A 24,801-nucleotide genomic window follows, 5' to 3' on the forward strand; every position below is an offset into this window, starting at 1 on the left:
TAAGGACACCTGAAGTAATAAAGGGCACAGAGGAATGAGAAGTGGAGAAGAAGGCCCAGAAGGTGAGGGTGGAGGACAAGTGGGAAATGATCCAGGCAAGAAGACACACCTGGAAATTGTTATTCCTAGTCCATTGCACACCCAAGGTGTGATTTATTTCCCACATGGATTCCCCTGAGCAAACAGATCCCTCGTGATATCTCACCCTACTTCTACCTTCTTCTCTTTAGTGAATCCAGCGCCACTCCAGAGGAGACATACAAATCTATTCTCCTGGTGGTCCTACCTCAGATGATTCATCCACAGAGAGGCCCACTGGAGGGAGAGGGCAGAGTCTCAGCAAGGTCTAACCGAGCCCTTTGCCTAGCCTCTCTTGGAAGGTCATCTCAGGGCCCCATCACTGTATCGTGAGGTCAAGAGCAGGGACAAGAGGAGGGAATTAAGCAAATGGAGAGTTTGCTTCTATTCTCTATAATTTTTCTTGTTTGTTTGCTGGACATGTTAACTATCTTGAAAAGATTTCTTCAGTGTTCCTTCAGATCACTTCCGTTGGGCAGAATTCTGTCTCTTGGCCAAAGTGTTCCCCCCTGCTGGCCACGAGCAATGTTCTGTTCTGGAGGCACTCCAGTGCCAGTTGTGTAATATAGGGCAGTGCTTTGGGTATGTGGTGGGGGAGGAGACAGAACCATGGGAGGGACTCTCTGCTTCTTGACATTTACCCCCATGCAGGCCATTGAAGGCTTTAAATACTTGTTGGCCCTTTTTTGTTGCAGGAAGTCCCAGATTTACAATTTAAGTGTTGGGTCCACCCGCACTTTAATGAAAGGCAACAGCCCAGCTGCTGTCCCTACCCCATTTGCCTCCTTCCCCAAATAAAAACATTCAGAAACTGGCTAAGAGTTGCCCATTCTGAGTCTCACCCATGATTTCCTTTCATTCTTACTGTTCTATCCAGGCACTTCGCTGGAGCCAGCAGTTCTTCAAGTAGGTGAGTTACAGCTACCAGTCATAGCCAGTGGGGCCTACCTCTGTCCAGTGCTTTTGGATGTCACCAGGCAGGTTTTCTTGGCTTGGTTTTGGCATCTGCCCCTGGCTAAATGATGAGCTCTCTAATTGGTGCCTTTGATTAGTGTGTGTGGTGTGGTTGAACTGTGGTGTCATTTGGTTTGTTTAGGAAGGAAAAAAGCAAAGGCATGCAACTATTTCTTTCTTTTCCTTTTTCTCATTCTAGAGTTGATAATCAGGCAGCATTATTTATAGAAGGATTTTGGTCTTCCATATTAATAAGGTCTTCCCTCAACCCTGTTTTTCTAGGTGAAAATCTCATCCTTCCATTTGAACTATGGATTCATTAATCAGAGAGGCAGTAGACACTCCGTAAGAAAAAGAACTGTGATAGGTTAATGATATCTATCTTGAAATCAGAATGGGGAAGTGGCAAAATGTACACCACGTGTTTGCCATACTTGTTCTACAGCCAACTAGATTATGGAATTGCCTTTCCTATTATTCCTAGGGTTACAGTTCAGCCCATTGTCTCTGTCCTTGTAAAGTATTTTACCTTTGAAAGAAATCTATTTTTACCTTGGAAATTATATCCCATGTTTTCATGCCACTCAACTTCTTGTAGTCAGTAAATAAGCATTTATTGAGCCCTAGCTATGTGCCAAATACTATTATTCTAGGACTCTGATGAAAAAAACAGTGAACAAGAAAGACAAGATCCCTCCCTTCATGGAGCTTATTTCCTAGATTAGGAGAGCAAATAATAAAAACACAAATACATACATAAGACCATTCAGGTAATAAGTGCTTTAAAGAAACTGAACATACCAATGTGATAAAGAATGACTGGAAGAGGATTTTGTTTTCGTTTTTGTTTTTAACATGAAATATACACTATGGCATGCTTGTATGACATTGGGAGAATTGCTGTATAGAAAGAGAAACTGATGGTGCAGGAGAGAGAAGGAATAATTATAAGAACTATGTGGATGTTCCTTTCCCTTCTATATACACTTTGTTCACCAGAGCAGATCAATTTTTCTCTCTCCAATTGATCACTTTATAGCCTGTGATCATCAGCTTCTCTGTGCTTTCAGGGTTATTTTCCATCATATATGCCATGACCATCAGCTTCCCCAAAAAGTCATACATGAGAGCCTGAAGATGCCCATGTATCAAGTATCTTCATAGAGATTTAGGTATTTTTTTTACTATCTGGACTCACTTGTGTGTTCTTAAAGTCAATTCAGCTGTCTGGTATGCTGTCACCAAGTATTGGTTTCCCTCTGTCATATTTCTTCAAGAGGATCAATTTCTTGATCCTTTCCCTCAAGTAATCCTCTCTATCTTTTTTTTAACATATTTATTGGAGTATAATTGCCTTACAAGGGTGTGTTATTTTCTGCTTTATAACAAAGTGAATCAGTTATGCATATACATATATCCCCCTGTCTCTTCCCTCTTTCATCTCCCTCCCTCCCATCCTCCCTATCCCACCCCTCTAGGTGGTCACAAAGCACCGAGCTGATCTCCCTGTGCTATGCAGCTGCTTCCTACTAGCTATCTACCTTACGTTTGGTAGTGTTTATATGTCCATGCCTCTCTCTGACTTTGTCACAACTTACCCTTACCTTTCCCCATGTCCTCAAGTCCATTCTCTAGTAGGTCTGAGTCTTTATTTCCGTCCTGCCCTTAGGTTCTTCATGACCATTTTTTTTTCTTTTAGATTCCATATATATGTGTTAGCATACAGTATTTGTTCTTCTCTTTCTGACTTACTTCACTCTTTATGACAGACTCTAGGTCCATCCACCTCACTACAAATAACTCAATGTTGTTTCTTTTTATGGCTGAGTAATATTCCATTGTATATATGTGCCACATCTTCTTTATCAATTCATCTGTTGATGGACACTTAGGTTGCTTCCATGTCCTGGCTATTGTAAATAGAGCTGCAATGAATATTTTGGTACATGACTCTTTTTGAATTATGGTTTTCTCAGGGTATATGCCCAGTAGTGGGATCGCTGGGTCGTATGGTAGTTCTATTTTTAGTTTTTTAAGGAACCTCCATACAGTTCTCCACAGTAGCTGTGTCAATTTACGTTCTCACCAACAGTGCAAGAGGGTTCCCTTTTCTCCACACCCTCAACTGGGAAAGATTAACACTATATGACCAAAATAGTTTGCTGAAAGTTATCTTTGTTGCTGCTGCTAAAAATAGATGATATCTCATCTCTCTATCTTTCCCAGTAGAAAGTAAGAGAGAGATTCCTATAACACCAAATCTCCAAATGTATGGTCAGCTGCTCATCCTTCCATAAGTTTCTGAGAAAATAAACAAATATAATGTTTATCACCAGAGGATTTTGGCCCCTAATTCCCACATGGATTTCCTAAACTTTGTGAACTCAGTCAGGACATTCATAGCCATAAAAAAGCTTTGGAACCTCATAGTCCAAAGCCCAGACTAAATCCAGGGCAAAACTTAATCCTGACCCAGACTTAATCTTGACCAAGTAGTGTTTTTTTCTAACTTCCAGAACAGAGCCAGCCAAGGCCCACCCCAGGGCAGAGAGTCCATCATTAAACCAGCTGCTCTAAAGGAAGTGGACCAAGAGCCAAGAGGTCCCAAAAGAAAAAATCTAAAAAATAACAACAGGAAAAAGGAACTAATGCAGAAAAACCTAAACCTTTACTGATACTACCATTGTGGCCCAATTGTTTCCTTGACTTTGACCCATATCAAAGCTCCTCTTTTCCTCCTCTTCTTCCTCTTCCTCCTGCTCTTCCTTTCTCCACTCCAATGTGTATGTGAAAGGTTTGGCAGAGAGGTTCGTTGGCCCTTACTATAGATTTGAGCATGCCATCAAGATAAAGCTGAAACCTTGCTATTAAGACAATCAAATTCCCAACTTTTGCATGTTACTTCTTTAGCAACTCCTTCCAAAAGCGTCTTTACATTTTCTTGCTCTTACATTCTAGATGTGAGATTATGATCTGGATCCCTGAGACCTGCACCTTATCACAAGGCACTTGTTTGTGATTCATTAATGGAGGAACAGTTCCGAAGAGTTCTTCAAGCAGCCAGGTACAAAGATGAGTTCATTTAGAGACTTTCCATTTGTTACGGGTCAAATTGTAACTGAAAATGTCTCCTTGTACAATGTTTAAATTCTCATACCCCAAAGCATAACTTCTATTTCTTCATTTCACATCCCAACCTTAACCCTAACCCATATTAATTAATCTTGTCAGGTAAAAGGGAGGAGCAAAATGGGGGAGGATTAAGAGGTACAAACTACTAGGTATAATATAGATAAGTTACAAGGGTGCACTGTACAACACAGGGAATATAAGCAATATTTTTAAATAACTTTAAATGGAGTATAATCTATGAAAATATCAAATTACTATGTTGCACACCCGAAACTAATATCACAAGTTAACTATACTTCAATTTAACAAAACACATACACACATATTATAGGCTGTCTATTTTGTTCTACTAATCTGCTGGACTATTTCTACAACAGTATCATACTTTTTTAAAAAAACTGTAGTTTTGGGCTTCCCTGGTGGCGCAGTGGTTGAGAGTCCACCTGCCGATGCAGGGGACACGGGTTCGTGCCCTGGTCCGGGAAGATCCCACGTGCCACAGAGCGGTTGGGCCCGTGAGCTATGGCCGCTGAGCCTGCGTGTCCGGAGCCTGTGCTCCACAACGGGAGAGGCCACAACAGTGAGAGGCCCGCGTACCGCAAAAACAAAACAAACAAAACAAACAAAACTGTAGTTTAAAAATATGTTTAAAATGCTAATAGTGAAAGTTCTTTCATTTTCACTTTGAAAATCATATTATCTTTAAATCTATTCTTTTGAATGAAATATGGAATTATTTTGTCAAATTCCTATATCTGTTATAAGCATTCATATATAAGTCTTTATGTGGGCATATGTTTTCATTTATTCTGGTAAATATCTAGGAGTGGATGGAATTGCTGTATCATATGGTAAGTGTATATTTAACTTTATCAGAAACCACCTGTTTGACATAGAGAACAACCTAGTGGTTACCAGTGGGGAGAGAGAAGGGGGAGGGGTAATATAAGAGGTACAAACTATTATGTATAAAATAAGCTACAAGGATGGGATATATTGTAAAACACAGAGAATATAGTCAATATTTAAAATAACTATAAATGGAATATAACCTTTAAAAATTGTGAATCACCATATTTTACACCTGAAACTTGTATAATATTGTACATCAACTATACTTCAATTTAAAAAAAAGAAAATAGGGACTTCCCTGGTGGTCCAGTGGGTAAGACTCTGCACTCCCAATGCAGGAGGCCCGGGTTCGATCCCTGGGCAGGGAACTAGATCCCACATACCACAACTAAGAGTCCACATGCTGCAGCTAAAAGATCCCATATGCCACAACTAAAGATTTGCATGCTGCAATGAAGATCTGGCATGCGGCAACAAAGATCCCAAGTGCCCCAACTAAGACCTGGTGCAGCCAAATAAATATTTTTTTTAAATCCCATCTGATTAAAGTTCATTCTGTGAACACTAATTTAAAAAAAAAAGAAACCACCTGTTTTTCTTCTATTATATTTTAAATATTTTTTCTTTACCTTGTTTTGATTTTCTTTTTCAGGAAAACCAATTATGCCTATGTTGGATCTCCTTTGACTGTTTTCTACATCTACTATTTTCTCTTTACTTCTTTTTAACCTTTATTTCCATTTCACTGTATTAAATTTCCTCATTCCTATCTCATGCTGTACCACTGCCATCTCCTCTTCATTGTTTTCCAGGTCTTCTCTAGTTGCTTTCCTCTAATCTCAGGATTTCTAACTAAGCTTGGTTTGCAATGTAACCCTATTTCTAGTAACTTTTTCTCCAGCTACTGCACTTTAGTGTATAATTGAGTACTTATTTTGGAAAACTGTTGTCATTATTTACCAAAGTTGAAGGTATACCTACCCTATGATCCTATGAACCCAGGATCTTTATATGTATTGTTACATATCCTATGTATATTCAAAGTGATATAAGCCCTCTGTCAGTCATATGTGTTGCATATTCTCCTTCTATGGATTTCTTTTTTACTTTCTTAATGTCATTTTTGGTGAACATAAGTTTTTTATTTTAATGTATTAGTATATATGAACCTTCTCCTTTATGATTAGTGTTTTTTTATGTTCTGTTTAAGAAGTCTTTCCTTATTCTAAGATCATGAAGATATTCTTTTATACTGTCATTTTATTGTTTTGCCTTTCTTTAAAATGATAGTTTACCTGAATTTTATTTTTGTGTATTTGAGGCAGAAATTAATTTTCACCTTTTTCCTAATGGGTATTCCAATATCCCAAAACATTCACTGAAAAAACTTTCCTTTTCCAACTGCTCTACAGTGCCACCTTTGACATAATCAAGGGTCCATATATCTAACTCATTGATACATTTGTTCATCCTTGAGTCAATACCACAAAGTCTTAATTACTATAGTTTTTAATAAATCTTGATACTGCTAGCTAGAGTAGTTTCTACCATATTATTCTTGTTTACATATATGTAAGTTTGTATGTTAAATTAATCAATTTTATATTAATTATGTATGTGTTTATTGTATTTATTTACATTAAATATATAAATTTACATAAACATAATGTTATAAATATCTGTATTTATATTATACATATTATCTATTATTTTAATATATTTATATGTAAATTTCCCTCTAGGCACAGCTTTATCTGCATTGCACAACATTGGATGTTCATATAATATTTTTATTATTATTCAGCTCAAAATATTTTAAAATATTATTAGGTGCATACATATTTAGCATTGTAACATCTTCCTAGTGAATCGAACTTTTATATCTTTTCCTAGATTGAGTTTATGTTACTTTTGCCATGTGCCTAGAAGCACTAACAACCTGGGATCACCCAATTTCAGAGACTGAATACTTAAAGCTGAGTTGCAATCCCGCTGAAGGCCTATTTATGCCTAGTTCAACCTTACTCATAGGGTGCAGACATCCCTTCGAGGTCTCAGGGAGGAGAGTTCATCAGGCTTCCCTTTTGGTGGGTCCTGGACTTCAGGCCTTGTGCTTTAGCCCCACAAGACTGTAAAAGATGTCACTCAGCCTCCTAGCCACCCCCTCCATGACAGGCAAGCACTTCAGAAAACTGCTTATTGTTGGAAAATTTAAAAATTGTTACTTTTGCATAGGAGCTTAAAAACTGATCATGGTGCTGAACTTGGTTATTATTTCTGGAAAATTTTTTCCTGTGGCTTCTGTTAACATTTTCCAGATAGAAAATAACATGATTGGCAGACTGTCATGCTTTTGTCTTTCTTGGTGTTTAGTACTACAGAGGTGATGTGTATAGCCAATCTAATTTTTAAGCATGCCTCCTTGGCCTGGATGCTTTACATATTTTGCCTGTGTGTGCCTAAATGTGAGTCTCTTTTCATTGATTTGGTATGGAAGGAGCAAATCATTTTAATCAACATAGAAAGCTCTTTCTGGCAGTCAGAAGATATTCTTTTATTTCATAGTGAAGTATTCTGTCCATTTTTTCTGTTCTCTTCTTCAGAGTCAATTGTTTATGTCATGTCTCAGTTTTCTGTTCTCTATATCCATCGTATTCTCCCACATGATTTTTTTTCTCTTTTCCTCTGCATTCTGGAAGTACTTCTCATGCTTGTTCTCCACAGATTCCTGCTTTCATCTTCTATGTTATCAGTTCTGTTCTTTATTGGCTCAACATACATTTTTATATTTTGTTGTCTCTCTCTTTGCATGTTTCTGTCCTGTTTTATAAAGACCACATCTTCTTTTACTCTACCAAGCATACAAAAGATCTTCCTGAAATTTTCTTTTGAAGCTTGCAGTACATTACTTCTGAAGATGTATTTGACTTCTGACTCTCCAGCCAGCTATTTCCTTTCCCTTGTTTCTGTAATTTACTTACAGGTTCTATATTAAATTATTTTTCTCTTTAATCATAACCTTCACCATTATAATATAGGTCACATTTATTGAGTGCCTACTGTGTACTATCCTAAACATTTCTCATATATTGACTCATGCAATCCGCACAACAACAATGAAGAAGCATTATTAACCTCATTTTATAGATGTGAGTGCTGAGACACCAAGGTTAGGTAACTTGCCCAAGGTCACAGAACTAGAAATGGTGGAGTCAGAATTTGAACACAGACCATCTGGATCCAAAGTATTGATGCTATGTTGTCTCTCAGTCATATTTATATTATTTTTTAAAGGGAAATGCTATTTAAACTTGATATTTAACAACAGATAATGTGTGTAGATTTCCCCTGGCTCCATTTCTATTTGTGTGAAGGTTGAACTCCATTCTCAGTTCCGTGGCTGAGGGACAGGTTGGGGTACTAACATCCAGCCCAGTTCTGATTTCCAGTAGACGTTCATCCATTTAAACCCTACACATGATACTCTAACCACTGTGATTCTTGAAAAGCTACAGTTCTGATTGGTTCCAACAGAGCTCTTTCTCTCAATGCCAATTCTAATAGCTATTTACTTGTAGGGATTATATCCCCCCAGAATGTAGGCACTGCAGCCATCCCTCCACCCCAGTGTGTCCACATACATACACACACACACACACACACACACACACACACACACCATCCCACTACTTACTGCTTAGTTAACTTCTGGGGAATTTCTGTCTTTAAATGTATGCAGAAAGTTAACAAGGAGAGAGGATGAGAATCAACCTTTATTACCTCACAGAACCCCACAGTGGAGAGTCAGCTGGGTCTCTGAGTCAAGAGGTAAACAGTGTGGAGGTCTGAAGAGTTATGTTCTTCAGGTATGCTCTGTTTCATGATCCAAATGACATGAAGGTTTGTCTTAACCTTCATTTGTCTATGTTAAAGATTCCTTTGAAATTTTGAGTTTCTGCTCAGCCCATTAGATTTTATTTCTGGGGTGGGTATAAGCTTTCTCCAATATTACTCCCTGTCATGGCTTCATAGATACTTTATTGAAAATGTAAGAGATGCCGTACTAGGGCTGTTAATCCAAAATTCCCCTCAGCAATTGTTTTTAACGCTTACCAAACAGATCAGATCAGTTGTCAAAAGAATTCATAAAAGTATTAAAAAGTCATATTAATTTCTGCACCTGATTACAGATTCATCAGTGGCCTTCATACATCTATAGACAATTTTCACCTCACTTAGCGTTTTCCAAATTCTCAACATATAAAAATTACCAATCAAGGCTATCTAACAGTACAACCTTCTTGTGTTGGATGTAACTAGGCAACAACTACTGCTTGTCTACCCAGCCAGTACTACTCTCCTCTTCTTGCTGAGTAACACAACCCCACTTTTATTTAGAGTGACTACATTTTTGAGCCCCTTTAAAACCATATGACGGGACTTCCCTGGTGGTCCTGGTGGTAAAGAATCCACCTTGCAATGCAGGGAACATGGGTTTGATCCCTGGTCACGGAACTAAGATCCCACATGACATGGGGCAACTAAGCCTGTGTGCCACAACTAGTGAGCTTGTGCACCTCAATGAGAGAGCCCAGGTGCCCGCAAACTACAGAGCCCATGCACTCTGGAGCCTACCTGCCACAACTACAGAGCTCACATGCCCTGGAGCCCACACGTCACAACTAGAGAGAAGCCCACGCACTGCAATAAAGATGCAATGCAGCTAAAAAAAAAAAAGAAGAAAGAAAATAGATAAATTTTTTTTTAACCTTATGGCCACATTATTTTACCTAAGGAAATGGAAGTAGAAGCTGTTGTGCGGGCAGTTCACAGGAAAATACTGCCTAAAGGGGGAGAGGCAACTGGCGATTACTCCTCTCTTTTTGTTCTTCCACACTTCCTCCTGCTTTCTGCCTGGAACACTTACGTGATAGCTGGATCTTCAGCAGCTCCATTAGACCATGAATAACCTAGAGATGGAAGCCATGCACTATGGATGGCAGAGCAGATGGATAGAGTGACTGGTATGGGTTCTTCATACTAATTTTGGACTTCATAACTCCAGACTTCTTTCACCAAATAATAATAACAATAAAGCTCATATTATCATATCACAGTTACCTACAGTCTTTTACTAGCTGTCCAATGCAATTTCTGAGAACTTTCTCTAAATAGTAAAAGTAATAAAAAATCTAATGCTTGTTAAGTGGGCTACTATGTGCTGGGCACTCTTCTAAGTGATATTAATTCCCTTACTCCTCATAGCAACATTATTATCTCACTGCACAGGTAAGGAAATCCGGATTGGAATGCTTAAGTAACTTGCCCAAGTTCACACAACTAGCAAGTAGTAGACCTAAAATCTTATTCCGAGCAAAGCTCCAGAATCTGCACTCTTATCCATATACTGACTGCCTCTAACATCCCAGCCCAAACATCAAAAATGACCCAGAAAATACACTGGGCCCTGCAATTGGGCAACTGCCGGTCCAACAGCCTGGGTAGTGTCCAGGCTCCTATGTGTCTTTCATGACAGTCTCCGACTTTTCTAAGCATCAAATCACAAATGTCGACAAATATCCAAACTGACAGGCTTCTGCACAGGCTGAGCTGACCTCCTGGGTGGGAGGAACAGGCACTGTTGCATCTAGGTGCTGGGCCTCCCACCACCTTCAGGCATCCCAGCTGTAGTTCCTCATTCACATCCCATTCAGGAATCTTGCAGTATAAGTCATCCTTTGGCAAAATCTCAATTTTTTCCCAAGTAAAACAGAAGCAGAACAGTAGTAAAAATTATATATTAGCAATCCTTTACTGTTTCTATCATAACATGGTTAGGTACATATGTTCAGATCATTTGTGTATATCAAACATTCCAGAGCAACAGCCCCAGTTTTTCTGTCTGTAGCTGTATTACATTTACAGTTCATGACAGAGTAATAATCTAATTCATTTATAAGAATTTGCCAGATTCTCTGAGACATTTATGTATACATCCATTTAAAGTGTTTTATAGCCCTTTCTTAGTCAACTTCATGTTAAAACATTATTAAGCTTACAGAAAAGTGTTGCTTTTCCCTTCTTTTTTTTTTTTAATTAATTAATTTATTTATTTTTGGCTGTGTTGGGTCTTCGTTGCTGTGCGCGGGCTTCCTCTAGCTGCAGTGAGCAGGGGTTATTCTTCGTTGCGGTGTGCAGGATTCTCATTGTCGTGGCTTCTCTTGTTGTGAAGCACGGGCTCTAGGCACGTGGGCTTCAGTAGTTGTGGCACGTGGGCTCAGTAGTTGTGTCTTGTGGGCTCTAGAGCTCAGACTCAGTACTTGTGGCACACGGGCTTAGTTCCTCCGCAGCATGTGATATCTTCCCAGGCCAGGTCTCAAACCCATGTCCCTTGCATTAGCAGGCAGATTCTTAACCACTGCACTGCCAGGGAAGCCCTTCCCTTCTTTTTTCTTTCTCACCCACAATCTTGTTAAACAGTCAGATTGAGAGCATCTGACTGAAAAGGCAGAGTTGGAGATACACCAATTTCAACAAACGGGGGAATATACTGAAAATTTTACCAGACTTCAAACACACATTAGCCAAAATTGCAATAGGAACCAGTTTGAACACACACATTGCTGTGCTCAGGGTTTTAGAAGCCTGGAGAGATGGGACCAAGTGAAGGGAACAAAAGGCCACTCTTAGGCAATTTGGGTAATTCCCTTGCTGCAAAGCATGATTTGATAGTGAATAGGAAGGCTCCTCTAACTGCGAAATTTTCCCCCCACTGACCTATTGCTAATGAAGGAGATCCTATCAGTGTAGAGCTTTTTCGATTTTTACAGTTAGGGGATGCAGATGTTGCTGGGAATGATAATGGTATACAACAGCGATTTTCTTCCTTAGGTAGAGTGACCTAGTTTATCAATGCCTTTCCAACCCAGCAGCTACCTGAGAGGAAATAAATCAGGACACCAAAAAAGGTGTCCACACACGCGCGTGTGTGTGTGTGTGTGTGTATGCGCATGCATGGGTGTGCGAGGGACACATGGAAGGATAAGGGCATGGAGAGGAGGGGCTCAGGAAGAGGTGAGACGCTCAGAGTAAAGGGGTTCACGGAAGGGTGGGGGTCTAGTGAGGGAGCGGATGAGAGGAGAATCAGACATACCGTCTTCAGTACCAAGCACTGCCCTGGGTAGAAGATCTGACCACTGGGGAGAAAGGGACAGCAGCATGTGGGCCCTGGGTTCCAGAGGGTGGGGGAGGGGGTGGATCAGGGGAGTAAGAGGAAAAAGACAGCATAATCTATAGTCTCTTATTTCATGCAAACACCCACCTGGGTGAGCACCTGTGGATGTTCCCAGTCAGCCCTGAGGTATGCTCACCCCTCCTCTTGCCATGGTCAGTCTCCAAAAACTGGTTGCCCAATTACGTGGCCATGAGTCAGGGCCCTGCCAGGCTGAGCAGGACATGGGTATGGGCGGGAGTGGGGAGACTTGCACAACCCTGAACCACTGCGGTCACCGGAGAAAGCCCAACTGCGAGAGGAGACCCAGAGTGACCCCTCTAAAGCCTTGGAGAGGGGGGACACTGGGCGACAGGATTTCTGGCTTCTCATCTGGGTTGGACCTCTTATGTGCCCTGTCACTTCCCAGACCAGAGCATTAACAGGGATAATGAGTCTTGTTTCTGTCTGCCCCTGTGGGTAAGGGGAGAGCCTAGGAGGTGTTCGAGCCAACACCCCTGACATCCCCAAGCTTGACTTTCGGTTCCAGTGACTGGCACTGGGCACTCCTGAGTTGGAGACGGGGGTCATCACATCTCAGGGGGGTTTCCCCCAGCCTCTGGCAGCATGGAATGGGGCACCCTTCTGAAGACCACTGCCCTTGGGGTCCTCGGCCAGCTTGGGTCTGAAGGGAGGAAGATGAGGAATGTTGGGTCTCCAATCCAGTTCCGCTCAATGTTGGGGGCTTAAGAGCCAGCCCAAGCTTGTGACAAGTTTGGGGTACAAACACCTCAGTCCCCCATAACCATCTGCTGAGCGAAGGCAGGGAGCCAAGCTAACAGGAATAAAAACATATACTACTGGAGATGGTACAGAAAGCAGAAAGTTGGAAACAGAGGAACCTACTCCTTCTCATATCTAGAGCTTGTTACATCTGAGCTAAAGTCAACAAAGAAACTGCAGTGCAGTGATTCCAAGAGGACATGGCTTTAAGAGGGTACAGGGGGGCATTTGTGATTCTCAGTAGGAAGAGGGGAGAATTTTTACATTCCCTCCACGCACCACCACACCCACCTGCAGAAATTCTGAAACATCTTCCAGGTAAGAATGGCTACAGTATTGGCAGCCAAAAAGGTTCAGTAACTATTTACTGAGCACCTCCTGTGTGTTGATGCCATGTGTGGATTCCTCAGGGCACTGGGCAGACACAGGTAAAGAGCCACTGCTCCACTGGATCATCACTCTGGACTTGTCTGAGCGTGACACTTTATTTACTCATAGGACAGTCCAGGAGGGAAGGTCTGAACCAGCGCAACTTCACCATTGGGGTGGGATGGGTGCTGCAGGAAGTGACCCTCTGACCCAACCTGATCCCACATGCTCAGCCAGGCAGACAAGGTTGGGTGTCACTGTCTTGGGTAGTCTCCAGCTCTGGTGGAAGCAGACTGTGAATCGTGTGGGACAAAGCAGGGGTTAACCTCACAGGTAGGCGGATGCAGGCAATATCAAGAGAGCCACATTTGGAAGTCTGGTCAGACAGGTTATACACAGTCAGGAATCTGTAGCTGAGCTTCGGATTTAGGAGAATTCTCCAGTCTTGGGGCTGGGTAACTGGAAAGTATAGGCAGGGAGGCAGGAGTCCTAGAGGTTACCAGAAAAGGAACCCAGGAAAAGAGAACAAAGGTGAGGCAAATGGGGTTACGACCTTGGATCTTGGGAGCTGGCCCTGGATCTCCTTGTCTTGGATCAGATGGGGGAGGGCAGGGGATGGGGAGTCATAAGAGAATATGCATGGGGTGAGCCTGACAGGGAGGGAAACCATGGGCCCAGAGGAGGAGGAGAATTGGAAGCTGGAGATAGGGGTTGAGCTCCTGGGCAGCAAAGGAATCTGTCATCTGTCTTTTAAGGGTACACAACCAGGGCCCCCTCTAGACCACATGGGGTCCTCATATGAACTGAAAATGATGCCTCTCTGGGAAGACCATTTGGGTAGACACACCAGAGGCACTCAGATGGCACCTTTGCATGAAGAGAAAAACGCGTCTCTCTCCTCCAGGTGCAGCCCACAACAGGACTCACAACTTGTGAACAAAACATGAGTTGGATTTCAGTGCCCACTTACTCCCTTGGTCGTTATCTGTGTGCAGTCCACCAGCTGCATGCCTTGTACGTGGATGCCTTGGGAACTGCTTAGGGAGAGGGTGGCGAACCCTCCAGTTCTCCCTGGCATTGGCTGAGCTTGGACCTCCCAACAAAGCAGTGTCTGTGGGTGGGCTTACCTCCGTGGCAGGAGGAGGGAATGTTGAAATTAACTAGTCTGTGCCTTTGAAAACTGGCTCCACACCTCAGCTACAACCCTGCCGGGTCTCCTATGATTGATCCCTTGTTCACACCATGTTGGAATGTCAAGAATCAGGGCTAATGACACTCCCTCCCCATCTAGAGGCCACAGAGTCATAGCTGGAGAGAGACTGACAAGCTGGTAGCCCCAGTCACAGGCTGATGGCTTGACTCCTGACCTGCAAGTTATAGTAATTACTAGTAACAACTAACATTTATAGAGCATGTTGCAATTTACCAAGTGCTTTCTCACACATGATCTCATTTGCTCCCTGTGAGGCCGGGATGACTGGCAGGCCTCTCACAAATGAGAAGACAGACATGGAGAAGTCTGAGGTGGCTGGGAAAGATGGGGAACAGGGTGGGTGGGAGGATGCTCTCTGGGGTCTGACTGCCAGGGTTCCCATCCCAGCTCTGCTATTTTCTGGACACAGAGCAAGTTGCTTCACCTTTTTGTGCCTCAGTTTCTCCATGTGTGAGAGTGGGATATTAGTAGCTACCTCATGCAGGAGGTGGTTGTGGCAGTTAAAATACTTAGAGCAGTGCCTGGCATGCAACAAGTGATCCCAGCCTAGAGGGTCTGCATTCATAGTCAGCTCTGGAAAATAAGATCCACCAATATGTACAAAATCTCACATCTTTTGGCAGCTCATCCATGGTACAACTAATACTGGGTCAGATTGCTGTCACATTGGGGAAATTTAATTGCCCATAAGTTTGTTGATCATGACTTAGCTCCCATACAGATGGACACAGTGGGCTGAGTACTTGGGTAAGCTGCCCACAAATGCAGGTGACAGGGAAGAGGGAAGCACATGGAGCAGGCCCTGGGCTGGACTGGACAGTGTGGCCCCCTTTTGCATCGGGCAAAATGTGGCCAAGTAGGAACACAGGGTTAAAGCCCCTTCCCATCTTTCAAGAGAAGCCCAGAACGCTGACTTTTTTTTTTTTTTTTTTTTTTGCTGTACGCGGGCCTCTCCCTGTTGTGGCCTCTCCCGTGGCAGAGCACAGGCTCCGGACGCGCAGGCTCAGCGGCCATGGCTCACGGGCCCAGACGCTCCGCGGCATGTGGGATCCTCCCGGACCGGGGCACGAACCCGTGTCCCCTGCATCGGCAGGCAGACTCTCAACCACTGTGCCACCAGGGAAGCCCCCAGAACACTGACTTTTAATGTGAAATATCCCAATTTTCAATTTTAGCAACTATTTTGAATTTCTTTAAAACACTGTGTGGGCCAGACCAGACCCAGTGGCAGGCCACCCACTTGTGCTGGCTCTCCAGGCTGTCCTCTCTGACTGCGACCCCCTGGAGCCTTCAGTGCCTGCTGACCACACATTTCTCTCCAGGTCTGTCCTTGCCTGTCCCCTTGATGGACACTGTCTATGTGTTTTGCTCCTTGAGGCCTGTAGGCGGGTAAAATGTCTGCCGTGAAAGCAATAGGGGTTCTCCCTCAAGTTGCCATAAAAATTCATTACTCCATTACCATGTAATATGAAAAAAACTGTGCCATGTAAAATAAGCTGAAATGCACTTCCAAGTTCAAAAGAGCGGTGGAAAATGTTAGTGAAGCTCCACACACAGGTAAGACACTGTGTGCTCACAGTAAGTTTTTAATAATCCTCATCTCAGGGGAGAGGTTCAACACCACATGAAAACCTCTCATTAAAGAAAGGAACCACAAAGTCATCTCCACCAACCTCTCATATGAGATGGAGAAACTGGGAGAAACCTGCCTAAGATCCCAGAGCTGGCTCCCAGCCTCTCAGCACCAACACGCTGCTCCCTGTGTGCTTACTAAGCCTACTCTTCCAAATGTAATGCTCAATTCCTGCTCTCCAGGGCCTGTGATCCCCCTCCTCAGGGTACCTCCACATACAGATCACCCCAAGAATGTTTACTGGGAGCCTTCTGCATGTGCAGGGTAGCCCTTGTAGGGTGTCTTACGTGGTTATACAAGGACCTTCATGTGTTCCTCTACTTTTCTGAAAGGGGCATAAAGCATGCAAGAAACAACCTGGGCTCAGGGTGAGGTAGATCACATATGACAACTTAGGAGCCAAGTGACTGTGTGAAGCATTTGGCCTCGCTGAGCCTCCTATTTCCTCTCTCTGCATATGCATGGATACCACTTCCACTTAGTATTGGTATAATTATTATGAGATCCCCCCAGGGGAACAACAAGGTCCCTGAATACAAGAAAGACTTACACACAGAGAGATACACACAAGTACAAATGTGCATGCACTGCCACATGCCCACAGTCAGAGGGCTGCTGAGGAGGTGGCCCTTGAGAACCCACCCCTGGCCCCCAAGCCAGACGTTAGGTCACCCAGGCTTTCCTGGCACCAAGGGCCAGCAAATGCCTTGCGTGGCTGGGTCTGGTTGCCCCTGTACCTGGCTGACCACTGGCACTGGGGTGCCTTCTCCTTGACTTCTGAATCCATTCGGCAATCCCAGGGCACACTGAGACCAGACCGTTTCAGCAGTGAATTACAGAGACAGTGTTCTCAGCAAGACTAAGGCAACAGGATTAGAACTGAACAGCGCCCATACTCACACTTGAGCAGATAAAGTCACTTGAGCTAGTAGTGTCTAAATTTGAAGAGACTGACATTCAGGGTAGAAAAGATTTGCAAGAGAAGAACAGCCAGGTACTGATGAAGAGCAACATTTGAGAGACTATATGGGCAAGGATAGAATAGACTGTGGCCCAGGCAAGAGGAATCAGGGGCTTATTCTAAATTCTATCATTGAGATCCGAATTAGCTTAAGAAAATAGCTTAGTCTCCTTGGTTATCGTCTTCTCCACTTACAAAAAGGGTAAAATACCTAGTTGTCAACATCTAGTAAATGCACACATGCCAAGCGCTGCATTAAGCACTTTTCATGTGTGGCTCATTTAATCCTCACAATAAAGTAGGTTCCATTATCATTCCCATTGTCCAGAAGCAGAAACTGAAGCTTATGGAAGTCTATTTGCTACCAAAATGGAGTGATAAGTTATCACAGGAGTAGCAGGGAGAGGCTTCACAGAAGAGGTGATGTTGGAATTGTCTTAAATAATGAGTAGATGTTTGTTGAGTGGGCAACGTGAGGAAGAGGAGAACACAGCCTATTCTATTTTTTATGGAATAAAGTTTTATTCCATATAAAAAGAATCTTTACAGAGATTTATTAAGTTGTTAAAATGTTTTTCCCAAAGACTTTCATTTTGTAATACATGATTAAGAAAACATAAAATCTCTTTTTAAATAATTCACCATTTGAAGTAAACGGAAATAAAGCAGAGAGTTGAAATTTACTTCACAATGTAGTTTCCAGAAGGTTATTTGTCAAGTTTCATTCTACTATGTTGTATTTGTTTTGTGATTTTAAACATCAGATGGTCCAGGGAGAATTTGAGCCCTGGTAAGGAAAGATACGCACATACTCTGTGTTATGGTCCAATTTACACTTCTATCAGCAGTTTAGGAGAATTCACTTTGCTCCATATTCTCACTAGGCTTGATTTGGAACTTCCCATCTTCTTCTTTTTAGCCATTTTCGTGGGTGTGCAGTGTTACGTTGTGGCTATAATTTACATTTCCTTGATGATTAATGAAGTTTAGTATGGTTGGTTTAGGGTTGCTTTTTGTTTTCTGTTTGTTGAGCACAGTATATTCTAAGCAGAGGAATCAGCTTGGACCAAGGCCCAGAGATAGTAAATAAGCTGGAAAAGCAAACTGGTGTCCAAGTATGAAAGGCTAAGCTAAGGAGTTGGGCAGTAATGGGTCATCAAGGACTTTTTGATGTGAAAGTAACATGATCAGATTTGTTGGGTGGACTAATTATCTTATAGTGCCTTTTGGTTAAAGTTTTGCATTCTTCATTTATTATGGCTACAATTTACCCTTCCCCACCACTTCCATCTCATTCCCTTTTTTGCTACTCTAGTGGAGTGTATATTTCTGTAACATGTTTAAATCCTTTTTGGAAGAAGACAGGCGCTCAGTACTTGCCTACTTACAAATATATGTGTAGGTACACATATAGGTGGTGTCCATGTCAGGGAAGAGAGGCTGGCAAGAGAGACTGAGAAGGAGGTGATTGTTTCTGAGGCGTAGATGGAGCAGTAAAGAGACTGGTCTCAGAAGCCAAGAGGAGAGAGAGTTGGAAGAAGGAGCAGCTGGCTGGCATGTCACATGTCGCCAAGAGTTTAAATTGGATGAGGCTAAAAAAAGGTCTTGGCATTGAGTGATGAGAAGGTCACAGGGGGCCATGAGGGCAGTTCACTGTACTGTAGAGTCAGACACAAATGGGAGATGAAGAAGTGAAGGCAGCAGGGACAGACTCATGCATTCGAGAAATCTGCAAAAGGAAAGGTAGAGAAACAGTGATGGTTAAGTGAGGGAGGAGACTCCTATTTGCTTTTTTGTTTGTTTTCTTGTAGTTTGTAGGGAGTGGATGAAGAAGGTGAGCTTCAGACAGGTGAAGGGACACAGGGAGAAATAAACCCAGAGGTAAAATGAATCTTGGACCATAAAAATGTCAGGCAATGGAGATGGGGAGAAAGCTAAAATCCAAGCTACAGCCGTCCCTTGAAATGACAGCTGAGGTTGAAGCATGCAATCTGATTGGAAGGATCTAAGAAGAAATACTGTTGAGGTCATTGCCCCAGCTGCACCATTCTGGCCCCTACTCCTCTCCATCCACACACACATACTTACTCACTTCTTGTCCCCGGAGACAGTCACTTCTTGGGGCCTCCTGAGGCTCCTGGTGGGGTTGGAGCTACCTTGGGCCGTCTGGGAGGGAAGGTGGACCGCACAGGTGAGAGGGAGGGAGGGAGGCAAGGAGAGCAGCAGAGCAGCAAGCCAGGGCTAGGCGACGCAGGCTCAAGGCTCAGAGATTTCACATTCTAGTTCCAGCTTTGCTTTGAGGGCTGGGTTCTGTCCGATTGATAGGCAATTCCTGTTCTGCCTGTTCCACAGTAATGCTTTCATCTCCATTCCAAAGATGAACTCAAAGAAGGTTGTATCCAAAAGAAGGACCAAAAAATTAGTGTTGAATCTGATGGGAGAGATCTGGGGCTTCCAGCATATATGTACTGCCACCTGTTCCCGGGTACTTATATAATCATAGTTCAACACTGAGTCACAGCCACCAGCAGAGCTGAAACACGAGTCAATCTGTACAACCCCTCAGCCTGAAGCATAGCAGGGCATATTTCTTTCTTTCTTTTTTAAGATTTTTAGAAATTTCATGTAATGTCTGAAACATTTATATTAACATATTTCCATACAAATAACCCAAAGAAAGTTTAGTATTAGTTGTTTTTGTTTGTTTGTTTGTTTATATTGCAGGTTCTTATTAGTCATCCATTTTATACACATCAGTGTATACATGTCAATCCCAATCGCCCAATTCAGCACACCACCATCCCCAACCCACTGCGGTTTTCCCCCATTGGTGTCCATACGTTTGTTCTCTACATTTGTGTCTCAACTTCTGCCCTGCAAACCGGTTCATCTGTACCATTTTTCTAGGTTCCACATACATCTGTTAATATACGATATTTATTTACCTCTTTCTGACTTACTTCACTCTGTATGACAGTCTCTAGATCCAAAATGACACAATTTTGTTCCTTTTTATGGCTGAGTAATATTCCATTGTATATATGTACCACAACTCCTTTATTCATTCATCTGTCGATGGGCATTTAGGTTGCTTCCATGACCTGGCTATTGTAAATAGTGCTGCAGTGAACATTGAGGTGCATGTGTTTTTTTGAATTATGGTTTTCTCTGGGTATATGCCCAGTAGTGGGATTGCTGGATCATATGGTAATTCTGTTTTTAGTTTTTTAAGGAACCACCATACTGTTCTCCAGAGTGGCTGTATCAGTTTACATTCCCACCAACAGTGCAAGAGGGTTCCCTTTTCTCCACACCCTGTCCAGCATTTGTTGTTTGCAGATTTTCTGATGATGCCCATTCTAACTGGTGTGAGGTGATACCTCATTGTAGTTTTGTTTTGCATTTCTCTAATAATTAGTGATGTTGAGCAGGTTTTCATGTGCCTCTTGGCCATCTGTATGTCTTCTTTGGAGAAATGTCTATTTAGGTCTCCTGCCCATTTTTGGATTGGGTTGTTTGTTTCTTTAATATTGAGCTGCATGAGCTGTTTATATATTTTGGAGATTAATCCTTTGTCTGTTGATCCATTTGTAAATATTTTCTCCCATTCTGAGGGTTGTCTTTTCATCTTGTTTATGGTTTCCTTTGCTGTGCAAAAGCTTTGAAGTTTCATTAGGTCCCATTTGTTTATTTTTGTTTTTATTTCCATTACTCTAAGAGATGGATAAAAAAGATCTTGCTGTGATTTATGTCAAAGAGTATGTTTTCCTCTAAGAGTTTTATAGTGTCCAGTCTTACATTTAGGTCTCAAATCCATTTTGAGTTTATTTTTGTGTATGGTGTTAGGGAGTGTACTAATTTCATTCTTTGACATGTAGCTGTCCAGTTTTACCAGCACCACTTATTGAAGAGACTGTCTTTTCTCCACTGTATACCTTTGCCTTCTTTGTCATAGATTAGTTGACCATAGGTGCATGGGTTTATCTCTGGGACTTCTATCTTGTTGCATTGATCCATGTTTCTGTTTTTGTGCCAGTACCATATTGTCTTGATTACTGTACCTTTGTATCATAGTCTGAAGTCAGGGAGTCTGAGTCCTCCAGCTCCTTTTTTTTCCCTCAACACTGCTTTGGTTATTAGGGGTCTTTTGTGTCTCCATACAAATTTTAAGATTTTTTGTTCTAGTTCCATAAAAAATGCCATTGGTAAATTGATAGGGATTGCATTGAATCTGTAGATTGCTTTGGGTAGTATAGTCATTTTCACAATGTTGATTCTTCCAATCCAAGAACATGGTATATCTCTCCATCTGTTTGTACCATCTTTAATTTCTTTCATCAGTGTCTTATAGTTTTCTGCATACAGGTCTTTTGTCTCCCTAGATAGGTTTATTCCTAGGTATTTTATTCTTTTTGTTGCAATGGTAAATGGAATTTTTTCCATAATTTCTCTTTCAGATTTTTCATCATTAGTGTATAGGAATGCAAGAGATTTCTGTGCATTAAGTTTGTATCCTACAACTTTACCAAACTCATTGATTAGCTCTAGAAGTTTTCTGGTGGCATTTTGAGGATTCTCTATATATAGTATCATGTCATCTGCAAACAGTGACAGCTTTACTTCTTCTTTTCCAATTTGTATTCCTTTTATTTCTTTTTCTTCTCTGCCATGACTAGGACTTCCAAAACTATTTTGAATAATAGTGGAGAGAGTGGACATCCTTGTCTCACTCTTGATCTTAGAGGAAATGCTTTCAGTATTTCACCATTGAGAATGATGCTTGCTGTGTGTTTGTTGTATATGGCCTTTATTATGTTGAGGTAGGTTCCCTCTATGCTCACTTTCTGGAGAGTTTTTATCATAAATGGGTGTTGAATTTTGTCAAAAGCTTTTTCTGCATCTATTGAGATGACCATATAGATTTATTCTTCAATTTGTTAATATGGTGTATCACATTGATTGATTTGAGTATATTGAAGAATCCTTGTGTCCCTGGGATAAATCCCACTTGATCGTGGTGTATGATCCTTTTAATGTGTTGTTGAATTCTGTTTGCTAGTATTTTGTTGAGGATTTTTGCATCTATATTCATCAGTGATATTGGTCTGTAATTTTCTTTTTGTAGTATCTTTGTCTGATTTTGGTATCAGGGTGATGGTGGCCTCATAGAATGTGTTTGGGAGTGTTCCTTCCTCTGCAATTTTTTAGAAGAGTTTGAGAAGGATGAGTGTTAGGTGTTCTCTAAATGTTTGATAGAATTCACCTGTGAAGCCATCTGGTCCTGGACTTTTGTTTGTTGGAAGATTTTTAGTCACAGTTTCAATTTCATTACTTGGGATTGGTCTGCTCATATTTTCTGTTTCTTCCTGGTTCAGTCTTGGAAGGTTCTACCTTTCTAAGAATTTGTCCATTTCTTCCAGGTTGTCCATTTTATTGGCATAGAGTTGCTTGTAGTAGTCTCTTAGGATGCTTTGTATTTCTGCGGTGTCTGTTGTAAATTCCCCTTTTTCATTTTTAATTTTATTGAATTGAGTCCTCTCCCTCTTTTTCTTGATGAGTCTGTCTAATGGTTTATCAATTTTGTTTATCTTCTCAAAGAACCAGCTTTTAATTTTATTGAGCTTTGCTATTGTTTTCTTTGTTTCTATTTCATTTATTTCTGCTCTGATCTTCATGATTTCTTTCCTTCTGCTAACTTTGGGTTTTGTTTGTTCCTCTTTCTCTAGTTTCTTTAGGTGTAAAGTTAGATTGTTTACTTGAGATTTTTCTTGTTTCTTGAGGTAGGCTTGTATAGCTATAAACTTTCCTCTTAGAACTGCTTTTGCTGCTTCCCATAGGTTTTGGATTGTGTTTTCATTGTCATTTGTCTCTAGGTATTTTCTGATTTCCTCTTTGATTTCTTCAGTGATCTCTTGGTTATTTAGTAACATATTGTTTAGCCTCCATGTGTTTGTGTTTTTTACGGTTTTTTCCTGTAATTCATTTCTAATCTCATAGCGTTGTTGTCAGAAAAGATGCTTGATATGATTTCAATTTTCTTAAATTTACTGAGGCTTGATTTGTGACCCAAGATGTGATCTATCCTGGAGAATGTTCCGGGCGCACTTGAGAAGAAAGTGTAATCTGCTGTTTTTGGATGGAATGTACTATAAATATCAATTTAATCTGTCTCATCTATTGAGTCATTTAAAGCTTCTGTTTCCTTATTTATTTTCATTTTGGATGATCGGTCCATTGGTGTAAGTGAGGTGTTAAAATCTCCCACTATTATTGTGTTACTGTCAATTTCCTCTTTTATAGCTGTTAGCAGTTGCCTTATGTATTGAGGTGCTCCTATGTTGGGTCCATTTATAATTGTTATATCTTCTTCTTGGATTGATCCCTTGATCATTATGTAGTGTCCTTCCTTGTCTCTTGTAACATTCTTTATTTTAAAGTCTATTTTATCTGATATGAGTATAGCTACTCCAGCTTTCTTTTGATTTCCATTTGCATGGAATATCTTTTTCCATCCCCTCACTTTCAGTCTGTATGTGTCCCTAGGACTGAAGTGGGTCTCTTGTAGACAGCATATACATGGGTCTTGTTTTTGTATCCAGTCAGCAAGCCTGTGTCTTTTGGTTGGGGCATTTAATCCATTCACGTTTAAGGTAATTATTGATATGTATGTTCCTATGACCATTTTCTTAATTGTTTTGGGTTTGTTTTTGTAGGTCCTTTTCTTCTTTTGTGTTTCCCACTTAGAGAAGGTCCTTTAGCATTTGTTGTAGAGCTGGTTTGGTGGTGCTGAATTCTCTTAGCTTTTGCTTGTCTCTAAAGCTTTTGATTCCTCATTAGAATCTGAATGAGATCCTTGCCGGATAGAGTAATCTTGGTTGTAGGTTCTTCGTTTTCATCACTTTAAATATATTGTGCCACTCCCTTCTGGCTTGTAGAGTTTCTTCTGAGAAATCAGCTGTTAACCTTATGGGAGTTCCCTTGTATGTTATTTGTCATTTTTCCCTTGCTGCTTTCAATAATTTTTCTTTGTCCTTAATTTTTGCCAATTTGATTACTATGTGTCTCGGTGTGTTTCTCCTTGTGTTTATCCTGTATGGTACTCACTGCACTTCTTGGACTTGGGTGACTATTTCCTTTCCCATGTTAGGGAAGTTTTTGACTATAATCTCCTCAAATATTTTCTCTCGTCCTTTCTCTCTCTCTTCTCCTTCTGTGACCCCTATAATGTGAATGTTGTTGCATTTAATGTTGTCCCAGAGGTCTCCTAGGCTGTCTTCATTTCTTTTATTCTTTTTTCTTTAGTCTGTTCCACAGCAGTGAATTCCACCATTTTGTCTTCCAGGTCACTTATCTGTTCTTCTGCCTCAGTTATTCTGCTATTGATTCCTTCTAGTGTAGTTTTCATTTCAGTTATTGTATTGTTCATCTCTGTTTGTTGTTCTTTAATTCTTCTGGGTCTTTGTTAAACATTTCTTGCATCTTCTCAATCTTTGCCTCCATTGTTTTTCCAAGGTCCTGGATCATCTTCACTATCATTATTCTGAATTCATTTTCTGGAAGGTTGCCTATCTCCACTTCATTTAGTTGTTTTTCTGGGTTTTTATCCTGTTCCTTCT

General features: G+C 41.3%; 1 long non-coding RNA gene across 1 annotated transcript in view; it reads left to right on the top strand.

The window, feature by feature from the left end:
• LOC137205612 (uncharacterized) overlaps positions 1-4,170 on the top strand; it is a 76,934-nt gene extending 72,764 nt beyond the window's left edge. Inside the window, exons 2-3 of the long non-coding RNA XR_010934220.1 lie at positions 956-988; positions 3,991-4,170. This is a non-coding gene — a long non-coding RNA (uncharacterized lncRNA). The remainder of the gene's footprint in view (positions 1-955; positions 989-3,990) is intronic.
• Positions 4,171-24,801: the final 20,631 nt, after the last annotated feature.

This window comes from Pseudorca crassidens, chromosome 14 (assembly GCF_039906515.1).
Source record: "Pseudorca crassidens isolate mPseCra1 chromosome 14, mPseCra1.hap1, whole genome shotgun sequence".
Classification (NCBI taxonomy): Eukaryota; Metazoa; Chordata; class Mammalia; order Artiodactyla; family Delphinidae; genus Pseudorca; species Pseudorca crassidens.